Below are 13,144 nucleotides of genomic sequence, written 5' to 3' on the forward strand. Positions count from 1 at the left end.
GCCCGAAGTTACATAGCTAGTAAGTGTCTGAGTGCTGATCAGTCTTCCCGATTTCACATACAGAGCTCTGGCCACTGCACCATCTATATACCTATTCCCCTTTATACTATGCAACAAAAGATTCTCTTTTTAATTTTAATTTTTTGTCTTTGTATCATTAGTGACTCGTAAAGTGTGTGGCATACAATAGCGGCTTAATAATTGCTCACTGAATAATTGAATACATTTAAGAGGAAGGGGGTAGGCACAGAAAAGGGCTTAGAAGAGGATAAGAAAAAGGCCAATTATCAGAATATAAGAATATGACAACTACAAATGATAATATAATAATAATAATAATAATAACAATGATAGTTTAAAAGTGCTTTAAGGTTTGCAAAGTTCTGTATAAGTATATTGTTACTTCATTTGATCCTGACAACAGCTTTGTGACATAAATCTTATGGATATTATTATCCCCATTTTATTTATAAGGATTTGACAACTAGAATTCTAGAATTTGTAAGTTCATTGGGAAAAGAGTTCCTTTTGAACCCCAAGAGTAATTTAAACTCTTTGGATCTTTGAGCCAGAAGGGGACATGAGTCACTCAGAGAAGATTTAGAAGGTACAAACACACACACACACACACACACACACACACACACACACGGGAACATGCATGTACCCTAAGAGAATGAGAAGATGTGGAAAGACAACATCCCCAGCCCTGCCCAGGGACTAAAAGAGTGGAAATCATTGAACGTTTGGGGCAATATGGAGAGGAGAATCTATGACCCAGAAAGAAAGTAGAAAAGCTTCCATAGTGAAGCCAAAAAATATGAATTATTAAGAATAGATTTATATCTTGAAGAGAGATGAGTCCATTTAGTCTAGTGTACTAATTTTACATAAGAAGAAACTGAAATTCAGAGACAGTGATTCATCCAGTGTCCTACAGGTAGTAAATGGCAATGCTGGGATTCAAACCCCAGTCTTTTATCTCAATTCCAGTTATTTTATTTTGTTTAATCAGTATATAAATATTGACTGAGTTCCTCTTATAAGTCTAATTATAGACAACTGGCTACAAAATTTCTGGCTTCCTTAAGTACCTTCCCTAGCCTTACCCTCTTAGGAATACATAGTATCTACTTTGTATATATCATATGGAACCTAGAGTTCCAATTTATTTCTGTAAGATTCTCCTCATTGGTAAAGATTGATTTCTTCTTGTGGTATAGAATTGGTTAAAAAAAAAAAAAAAAAGCTTGGTAGAGGACACATCTTTATTCTTCTGGAGAGAGGTTCCTGAAGGGACAGAAAGTCTCCAGGAGGAAGCCATCATGTAGAAGAGCTGGAACCTCAATTGTTCCTCTAGTCCTAGCTTAGACTCTGGGGAATTTTCCACTAGAGGAGATTGGAGATTCTCTCACTTGGTTGAGCTAAAATATCTCACTTCCCGCAGAACTGAGAGATCATTGTACACAGCAACAACAAGATTATATGACGATCAATTTTGATGCTCGTGGCTCTTCTCAACAATGAGATGATTTGGACCAGTTCCAATGATCTTAGGATGAAGAGAACCATTTGCACTCAGAGAGAGGACTGGGAACTGACTGTAGATCACAACATAGTATTTTCACTTAAAAAAAAAATAAAAGATCTCACTTCCAGTTAGAGAGCTCATTCACTCCAACTAGACTGGCATAATCTATATAATTTCTCTGATTTCTCTTGTTATTAGAGAAGATAAATGCTTTTGTTTGTTTTACTTTTCACTATGTTCTTGTGTAACTGACAGTTGATGGTTGAGATGTCAATATGTAGCTTAGAAATAATGCATAGTTGAAGCAACTAGATGGATCAGTGGATAAAGTGCTGATCCTGGAATCAAAAGACTCTGAGTTCAAATTTGACCTCAGACACTTAAAACTTTCTAGCTGTGTGACCCTGGGCAAATCACTTAACCCTAATTGCCTCCCCTTCCCCTGCAAAAAAAAAAAAAAAAAAAAAAAAAAAAAAGAAGCTTTGTTAGGGTTGCAAGATTAATTCACTTGAAATAATTAGCAAGCAATAACAATGAGTATATGGACTTTGTATTACGGGAGATCTGAAAAGAGAGAAATAATCTTTATGGTTTTGAGATGGTTATTCCATAAGCAGAGAATCGGTGACCAACTCTAAGACTGGCTTTGTTTCTGCTTTATTTTAACTGCAAATAGAATGATAGGATTAAAAATTGAGAAGGTACTTTTAAAAGATCATTTAATAAAGTCTATTAATTTTCAGATGAAGAAACTGAGATGGAGAGAAAATAAGGAACTTCTCTAAGATTATACAATAACTAAGCCAAGATGCTAGCTCAGTTTTCTTTACTCTAAATCTATTCTTTCCAATATACCACAATGCAAAAACCATTCTGGCCATAAATTTCACTTGAATTGGGCTTTTCTGCTGATTCCTGCTGCAGTGAGAACCAGAAGTCTCTGAATCAGAACCAGGAGAATCCTTCATATCTAAAATGATCACTTTTTTGCTACCATGTTTATCTCTTTTTGACACATAGCTTAAATCTCTATGCCTCAGTTACTGTATCTGAAAAATGAAGATAAGAAATGTCCTAGATTTTATTTCCATAGCCTTCATGAAGACAATTAATATGGGAACTATTTGGAAGGAAGTATCACATCAATACAATTAATTTTCATTTATTTAGAGTAGCAGAGAACAATAATTCACCGTTCCTCAGGCTTTGTCCACTACAGCTCCCCAGAGTTTTCCCAGTGTTGCAGTAGCTTTCCACAACTCAAAATGCTGTTCTGGTTTTCCAAGTTTTACCTGATTCATCTATGACTGTGTAACAGAACCATCATATTATGCAGCAGAAAGATACTAAACTAGGAATCAGAAAAGACAAGTTCTAAACCTGACTATACTACATACTTACACAGTGAGCTACTTGGATTCCTCCATAAAGGGGACCTCAGAGAAACCATCCAAGAAGTGAGACACTCTGTGAGTTAGCTTCCACTCAAAATGATAGCTACCCCTTACAGGATCACTCTCTTTTAGATAGCAGTCACAGGATTCATTCCTTTCAAATAAAAGCAATCATCAGAGCACATAAATAATAAGACCCCACTATAACAATGAAAAGGCACATTATGACAAGACACGATACATGTTCATGGAAAGGCATAAAACATAAACCTGTGTAGCAAGAGCACAGTATGGAGGTACACACATAAGAAATTCATGTGGCCAGAGGACATGTGTTCTTGGACAGTCGTAATTCTGATGTTACGGTACTGTTGATATATTCTGATGATATCATGATGTTCTCTATTGTTACTGGATAGAACATCTTTTTCTACACCTTTTTTAAAATTTTCTCCTGGGTGTCTTCTGTCTATTGAGTATATTGGCTCTGTACTGGAGTTCTCAGCTGGTCAGGTGGCCACTGAGCTGTTCTGTGTTTCCATCTACTGGATTTCAGTCATCTAGATAATTCAGGACTACCCGTTTCTTTGCTTTTTACAACCATCAATTGAGATTCAGTGGCTAGGAAGCCTCTCTTTGCCATTCCAGCTACAGTTTTTTGTTTTTTTTCCTGACAGTCCAGTCAGGCAACAATCAAAAAAAAAAAGTCAGAAGAATGTTTCAGGCTAAGATTCATTCTATTATTTTAACTGCCTGCTATCTAGAACTGATTCAACTGGTCCCAGAAACTATCTGACTTAGGCTTAGGAAATTCCTTGTAATTCCCATGAACCCAAAAGTCATTTCAGGAATTCTATTTTAGGGGGGGAAATTGCAGTCTTAAGTAAAGCAAAGTAAATCTTACTATCAAGACCTTTGTTTGATTGAAACTAGGAATCAGAACAAAAACTAATCATAAAAAAAGCAGAGTCATTTCTTTCAACTGCTACTTCATATTTCTTTTTTTAATGTTTATCTGACATCTACAAAATCTCATGGTCCTTCTTTGTTTACTTTCAGATCATCACAGAGATGCTATCTCTCATTAATAATATGACTTTTGGGAAACCACTGAGCCTTAATTTCCAAATCTAAAGTATGCAAGATATTCCACTCAGCGATTACAATGGCTTCTTCTAATGCTAATATTTGATGAGTCTGTAGCAAATATTAACCTAAATCCTCACATACTGATGAAATAAATCATTAAGGTGAGATTCCTAACACCAAAGCATTCTCAAAATGGGGCAGATGACACAGAATCCATTACGATGCCAGCATAACTTCTCCGGTCTGGCCACAGCTCATGGATGAAATCCATCCACTGAAAATATTCTCCCCTAGCTAACTCTTATGTGCCAAGCTATAGGGCAAGCCATTAAAAGATACAAAAATTTGGTAGGGGCACTTCAGGGCACATCACCATCATTGGATCTATCTTCAATTGTCTGGAGTGAAAACTTGACCTGAGGAGCTTCTCATGGACAATGATGGTTTGGGCATGGAGGGTAGGGATGGGGGTGGGTCGAGCCCGTCGGAGTGGGTGCACTAACAATGGCAGAGTTCCAGCACAATAGACCGTTTCATGGCGCCAGACTCGCATTCACTTTACAGCAGAATAGCCATCAATGAGATCCATCAATAGACAGATCAGTCCATAAATATGTACATAAATTCCAAACTCAAGCATAGGCAGTATTATTTTAATGGAAGCACACTATGTCTTCCATTAGGAGAGCTACTCCATTTAATTTGGAACGCAAGACTGGCTGGAGGCATTAGGACAGCCGGGCTGTGGAGAACTATACTGCAGATGTAGTTCTTCCAAATCTGTTAACAGGCTTCATCTTATAACCAGGTGAAACAGAATGGTTTTAGTGATAATCTTCATTAGTGATGGGTGGAATCTCATAGGAGATGCTTAGGAAATATTGAGGGACTTAAAATAAAGATGAGCAAAATAGGAGGCAATGTGGTGGTATAAAAAGGGTACTGAGTTGGGACCCAAAGGAGCTGATTTCCAATCCTGACTCTGTTATTTATTACTTATAGGATACTGGGGAAATTGCTTAGCCTTTCTGGGTTTGCTTCCTCAATGCAAAATAAGAAGTTTTAAAGTACAAGATATTGAAGATATTTTCTAATGCTAAATCTGATGATCACGCCACCATGAAACATTTTGCTTCTCATGAATCTCAGGGGTGATCTTTGAATCAGATTGAAAGCTAGAAATGTCCTCAAAAGGCATCAAACAACAATAATAACAATTTAATTAAAATAATAGCTAATAGGGAGAAAGAACTTTAGAGTTTGCAAATCATTTTACCCATGTTGCTTGAATTTCTTAATAACCCTAGAAATTAGGTAGTAATATACTCATTTATAAATGAAAAGACTGGGGCTGAGAGGGGTTAAAGTAATTTGCCCAGAGTCACACAGCTAAATTAGGGTGTGAATTCTGGTCTTTCAAACTCCCCAATCCAGCAGTCTACCTATTATGTGACCTAGCTACCTGCATAGCATGAATAGTCTAATCCCCTGATTTTACATATGAGGAAACTGAGTCACAGTGAGACAACAAAGTGATATGGTCATAAGAAGTAGAAGGAGGTCTTGAATCTAGAGCCTGTACCTCCAAATTCATCATTCCTTGACTTACATCCTATTTCCTTTTAGTGGATAGATTAATAGTTGGGGAGCCATACTGTGTGATCTCATGCAAATGATTCATCTCTCTCTGTCTCAGTTTCCTCATCAGGTAAAACCTAGGTATTGATGAAGTTCTCTTTAATCTGTAATATCCCACAAATTCTGAAAATTACCCACTTCTTTTTTGCTCCAAAAAAAGAGTAAATAGAAAATTAGAGCTATTCTAAAATTCCAGTTGATTACTCAACTGGGTTATGCTTTCAGGGAGGAGGGTTTCTGGCCATGTCTTCATGCTATTACTTCTTGTAACCAGAAAGAAAATCTTGGAGCAAATTCAGACAAAGAAAAGACGGGGTCAAGGGCACATTTTCTTGCTTCCAGAATGGATCTCAAGTCAGAGTAGGTGGCAAGTATTACTTTTTTGTTCCTAAGCATTTGCAGTAGAATCTTGCTATAAATCTGAAATAAAATTCCCACTTGCATAACGGTCCTTTGGTGCCCCAGTGAGGGAGTTTCGCTACACAATAATATGTACACACCATGATGATTTGACTTAGAATCAGAGATTGTTAGAATTGAAAAGACCATTTAGCCCACGCTTTGTTCCGTCTTCCATTTTGCTGATGAAAAAAACCAAGATTCGCAAATTAAACAGGCTGTCTGTTCCCCATGTTTCAGATGCTCTCCCTTCTGACCTGGGCTTTCAGAATCCCTCACACCATTCAGAGATCAGCTTAGATGTTACCTTCTACATGATCCCTCTTATTAAAAATACCCCTCACCAAAATTACCTTAGATTATAATTTGTATTAATGGATCAGTAAAAAATATTCTCTTAATAGAACATAAGAGCAACAGAACTCTTTTGTTGTTGTTTTCAGATCCTTACCACCTAGTACAATACCTGACACTTTATGTAATTATAATTAAGCTTATAATATAAACTTAAATAAATGCTGCTTGAATGAACAAATAAATTACTTACCCATAATCATATAACTAGTAAGTGCTAAGAATCTAAGATTCCTGACCCTCATCCTAGTATTCTTTGTACCAAAACATGCTATCTCTAGTAGACTTTAACCCATCCTAGAATCTTTTTTTTTTCAATCTATAGAATAAAACGCGCACTTCCATTACATAATTTGATAAAAAAGATGATTGCACATGAAACTACATTTTAAGTACCTTTTTGGTATTCCTTTTAAATATGTAATAAAGTCACCATGTACATTTCTCTTTTTTTGCCTTTCCTCCCCCATCTCTGCCCCAGAAATGGTTACCATTAGACATAAATATATTTTATAAAAGACAGTGCATTCAAATGAAAACAGTACAAATTTTAAAGAGAGACTTAGCTTTAAATCTAGCCTGACAAGCATTAACTGTGTAACCACTCTGAATTTCAGTTTCTTTATCTGATTTTTTTTTTCCTTGAATCCACAACTATTCCCCTTGACTTCTCTGCAGCATTTGGCATAGTCAACCACCCTTTTCAGAGCTTTTGTGACACTACTGTCAGCTGGATCTTCATCACCTGACCACTGCTTCTCAATCTTCTTTGCTGGCTTACCATCTATGTCATCCCTATACCTCTGAGTACACTCCAAGGCATTTTTCTCTTTATCTTCTCTCACTTGGTGACTTCATCAGTACCCACACATTTACTTATTAGCTCAATAAAGATGACTCCGATTTATTTGTTCGGTTCCAGTCTCTTTCCTTGTCTGTACTTGTCCTACACCTCCAACAGTTGCATCCTTCAAACTGGATGCCCATAGAAATTTCAAACCTGACGCATCCAAAACAGAACTCATTTTCCTTCCCCCTAAACCCACCCTCTCACTCATATCTCCCTATTTCTATCGAGGGCTCTCCATCCAGTCTCCAGGGTTTGCAATCTTGCCACTATCCTCAAGTCCTTATTCTATCTCATCCTATATATTGTCAAATCTTATTGTTTTGTTCCCCATGCAGCCACCATTTTAGTCCAGACCTTTATCACTTCTCACCTACAGCATCACAGTAGCCTCCTAATTGAATTCCCTCCTCACTCCATTTCATCCTCCAGCTACCGAACTGATTTTCCTTAATCACTGATCTGACCAAGGCACTTCTCTACTCAATAAATCACATTAACTCTCTATTACCCCCAGGATCAAATATAAACTCTACTGCTTGATACTGAAGGCCCTTCAGGACCTAGCCCCAACTTATCTTTCCACTCTCTCTATATATTCCTCTCCTTCCCACCATCTGTAGACTACCAAATTGCTTCTGCTATTGCTCATGAGCTCTCTATTTCATCTCTAGATCTTGGAACTAGTCATATTGGACTGTACCTCCCTTTACCTCTTAAAATCTCTCATCTTTTGAGACTAACCTCAAGTACCACCTTCTAAACAAAGTTCTTCATTGTGCCCTCTAACTCCATCCCAGCTATTCATGGCTATTTCCCCCCAAAATCTTCTTGGATTTATTTTCTAAATCATGAGTTTGATCCTTAACACTTCCTATCCTTATGTTCTACATATTATTATTTCAAAACAGATGATTTGGGGTTATTTGTCCAGTCCCAATCTCTCTTCTTGTCCTGTTCCTCCAGCAGTTTGTTGTACTATAGAAATCTCAAACCTGACACATCAGAAACAGAACTCATTATTCTTCCCTCTAAATCCACCTTCTCATCCAACAGAATGAAAACTTCTTCACACTGTATCAGTTTATATATGTCTTCCCATAATTCTCTGAATACATTACAATCCTCATTTCTCACGGCACAGCAATAGTTCAAAACATTCACATGCCATAAACAAAAAAGAAGAAAAAAAGCTCCTTGAAGGAAGGTACTATTTTACTTTTTTTTGTTTGTTTGTTTTGTACCTAACCCCAACTTAGTGCCTCGCACATATCAGGTGCTTGATAAATACTTAGGGGAACCATAGCAAAGCATCATGGCCATGAAGTGGCAGAACTTGAATCAAAAACTGGATTCTCACTTCTGATATTTTCTAGCTATGTGATCAGATGCAATTAACTTAATCCCTCCAAACCTCAATTTCTTCATCTGTAAAATGGGAATAACAAAACTTGAGCTACTTGCCTTTCAGGGATCTTTCGAGAATTCCATCCAAATCACTAAGCATTTATCAAGAACTGGCTACATGCAAGGCACTGCTAGACTTGGGAAATAAAGCCCCCAAAAGGAAGACATTCTACTCTCAAAGATCTTACATTCTAAGGGGGAAGTGAGAGATAGGGAGAGATACTCGGTCACAGATAAGTCTATAGAAAAAGTAAATACTAACTTATTTCAAAGAACATGGGAGAAATGCCAACAACTGAGAAAATCAAGAAAGGTTTCCCATTGAAACTAAGATCTGGGTCCTGGAGAGCTCTGGATTCTAAGATCACATGAGATAATGTCTGTAAAACATTTCGCAAACCTTTAATGCATGATATAAATATCAGCTATTATGATGTTTATAAAACTTTGCTTATCTCCTTGACCAAAATAACCCTGAAAGCACTTTGCAGTCCCAAAAGGAAACAATCGAAACAGCCACTCCACATCTCTACAGCTGGGTCTTTTTCTACTGAAGTCCTTCAGACCTTTTGTTTACTTGCTTTAGGAAGGAAAAAAATTCAACAATTCAATAGGTTTTTTTTTTAATTAGTTAAATGCTATGGTCAAGAAGTCAAATTTTCCAAATTCAGCCTTAGAAAAGACACCTACCCTAGCACTTTTCAGGAACAGCCTCATTTTGGTGTTGGCTCAGCACTGAGTTTTTCTAAGTCTCACAAGGATAGTTATCCAATTCACAGTTCTCCCTAGTCATCTGCACTGGGCATGTTAGAGGGACAATTTTACTGGTCCCTGTATTACACAACAATGATAGAGTTCCTAAGAGGTGATAGCCTTTTCATAGTCACATGGAAAATTTGTGGCAGTGCAGAGAATTGATCAGACGTGGGCAATCTGCCACATCTATCCTGGATCTTCCTCCTTCAGCTACTTACATTTAAATGCAGAACTCTTAGACGGGGATCTTTTCACCAAGGTCTCAAGTTGGTCATCATTTTTTAATCCTGGAGAACACAACCCAGGTACAGTTTTACATTGAAAATAAGTTATGGGCCATGTTGAAAAACATGTAGAGTCTCAGTTTTTGTTTGTGATCAATCACCATGATAATTACCATAATAATTCACATTGATATAATACTTTAAGATTTATAAAATTATGTATATATATACATATATTCATTCTAATTTGATCATAATGACAATTTCATGAGGTAGGTACTTTTTATTATCCTCATTTTCCAGATGAGGAAACAGAGTCTAAGAAAGGTTAAATGGTAGCCCAGCTATTAAGTGTCAGAAAAAGGATTAAAATTCATGCCCCTTTCACTCAAAGTCCAATATTCTTTCCACCAAACCAGAAGTAATTAATCCGACATTCTTTGGATTTAAAAATATATATTTTGATAGCTATATTTCAATATAATTGGTTTCTTTTATGATCCTATCTATTTTATCTTATGCATTTAAAAACATAATTTGGAAAAGGGCCCATTGCTTAAGGTCCATGGGGGAAAAAATGGTTGAGAATCCCTGCACTCCATCGTACTATCTTTCAAAGGACAGTCACTTACTATCATCCTTCCTTCCTTTCTAAACCTAGTCCCTATTTCTTCTCTGTTATCCTTTGCAAATGTTTCAAAGGTAGTATTGAAATCAATGGCTAGTGACTTTGATGCTAGTTTCTCAAACTTATCTGATTCTAGGACCAAAATGTATAATGGGGCATAAACAAGGGGTGATGGGACATTTTTCTTTGGGTAGCATGTGGGGTAACCTGTATTTTCCCCACTAATGATGCAACATTTGGCCAGCCCTGGTATACTGAAGAATTATCTAGCAGCATTTCATTCTACTCATTATATGGGCTGAGCTAGTTTTTTATCTGGAAAAGCACAAAAGTCACCTCTGAAAATTGTTTGGTTCAAGTTATGATATGACTTCCTCGTGCTGTTGTTGTGACAGGGGTGGTGGTGGTGATGGAGGTAATGGTGGAAGCTGGTGGTAATGTCATTTTTTATAGTCATTTTTATTAATTATCTTATTTATTTATTTTAATATTTGTTAGTTATTTATTAGTCATTTTTTAAATAATATCCAACTCTTCATATTCATTTGGGGTTTGCTTGGCAAAGATACGGGAATGGTTTGCCATTTCCTTCTCCAGCTCATCTTACAGATGAGGAAACTGAGGCAAACCAGACTTAGTGACTGGCTCAGGATCACATACTTAGTGTCTGAGTCCAGGAAAGACAAACCTTCCTGACTTCAGACCCTTTACTATGTCCATTGTACCACCTACCCGCCCCCAGCTTCCTAGTTGCTTGAGTATAAAAGAGCTACCAAGAGCTCTGGTAATCTCAGGGACTGAATGGGCATGGTAGCACACTGACTACACTGATCCCAGACTTCAAGGAAACTATCCTGCCGCTCCCTAATCTCTCCATGCTAATCTTCTCCAGCCTATCATTTCTAATGTGGGAAATCTACAAGTCAAAGTGACCAATGGAGATCCAAGTTCCACAAATCCACATCAACTCTTTTCCCATCAACCCCACTTTCTTAAATTCAAAATATGGATCTGCTGGGAAACCCAGCCTCAGCACACTCTACCCCACAGGGGGAAGTAAATCCAGGGCTCCCTTTTGGCCTCCTTTATAGCTGGGATGGGGAATGTAGTTGCTTGGAGCACTGAATGAAGAAAATAAATAAGGTTATCTCCTCAGAAGGGCGGGCACCTGGGACTGAAGCTTCAGGGGTATGGACGGAGGCAGCTGCCGTGGGGATGGACTAGTGTCAAGAAGAGAGGCACGTGAGGGAAACCCTTGTGAAACAACTCCATCGGTGGCGGGGGGAGTGAAATGGGGAAATTATTCCCCTTTTTCTTAAAATGCTCCTGGAAGCGTCTGGATGCCAGAGGAAAGCCAACTCCAATGGCTCTCAACCCTTATTATTAATGTCATATAGATCCATATATATGCACTTAATTTAAAATAACTCCCTTGCCCTCCTCCCCTTTGTTATTATTCCTATCCCCACCGAAGCAACAGCCAAATGGTTTAGCAGCCTGTGTCGCTAACACTTGCATAATAACTCGAGATCTAACAACCCCTCTATTTATCAAGCAACAATGTTACCAAAAATAACTATATGCATAACTAAAAATGGGGGGGGCCGCCAGAGCAGGGGGGGATTTGTCAATATGTTTTGAAACCTGCAATAAAGGGGGGGGGTTAAGAAAGGTTTAATATTGGGAATCGCTTTCTATGGGGCACTTGTCACCATGCAGGGTTTGGGGGGGACCTGGCAGGCCATTGTGCGGGCTGCAGAGACCACTTGGACAAGGGCCAAGGCTGAGAGCTGGGGGAGCTGGGGGCTGACGTGGGGCTACCAGCACCCTTGGGCTAAAGGGTGGGGGCAGACTGCAGGAGAGAGTGGAAGAGAGGGAAGAGAGAAATAAAGGAGAGGGAAGAGAGAAGGGAGAAGGGAGGAAGGCAAGGGGGAGGGGAGAGAAGGAAGGGCCAGAGGAAGAGAGAGACAGAGAGAGACAGAGAGAGACAGAGAGAGAGAGAGAAAGAGAGAGAGAGAGAGAAAGAGAGACATAGACAAAGAGAGACAGAGGGGGGAGGAAGAAGAGACAGAGACATAGATAGGGAGAAATGGGGGGAGGAGGAAAAAGAGACAGAAAGAGACAGATAGAGAGACAAAGACAGAGAGAAAAGGAGAGGGAAAGGGAGGAGAGGAAGAGAGAGAGAGAGAAGAGAAGAGAAGAGAAGAGAAGAGAAGAGAAGAGAAAGAAGAGAAGAGAAGAGAAGAGAAGAGAAGAGAAGAGAAGAGAAGAGAAGAGAAGAGAAGAGAAGAAAAAAATAGAGACAGAGTCATGGAGAGAAACAGAGTGGCAGAGAGACAGACAGAGACAGAGAGAAAGACAAAGAGGGAAAGGGAGGGAAGAAGAAGAGACAGAATCAGAGACAGAGATAGACACAGACATACAGAGAGAGGCAAAGACAGAAAGAAAAGGAGAGGGAAAGGGAGGAGAGGAAGAGAGAGAGAGAGAGAGAGAACAAAAGAAGAGAAGAGAAGAGAAGAGAAGAGAAGAGAAGAGAAGAGAAGAGAAGAGAAGAGAAGAGAAGAGAAGAGAAGAGAAGAGAAGAGACAAATAGAGACAGAGTCATGGAGAGAAACAGAGTGGCAGAGAGACAGACAGAGACAGAGAGAAAGACAAAGAGGGAAAGGAAGGGAAGAAGAAGAGACAGAATCAGAGACAGAGATAGACACAGACATACAGAGAGAGGCAGAGACAGACAGACAGACAGAAAAGCGGAGAGAGACAGGAGGCTAGAAGTAGGTTTCACACCATGAACCACTGGAAGTCTGTGTGAGGCATCTGCAGCAGCCCACCAGGCTAATCTGTGATCCACACTCCTGACATTTGAGGAACCCTTTT

This window comes from Antechinus flavipes, chromosome 5 (genome assembly GCF_016432865.1).
Source record: "Antechinus flavipes isolate AdamAnt ecotype Samford, QLD, Australia chromosome 5, AdamAnt_v2, whole genome shotgun sequence".
Taxonomy (NCBI): Eukaryota; Metazoa; Chordata; class Mammalia; order Dasyuromorphia; family Dasyuridae; genus Antechinus; species Antechinus flavipes.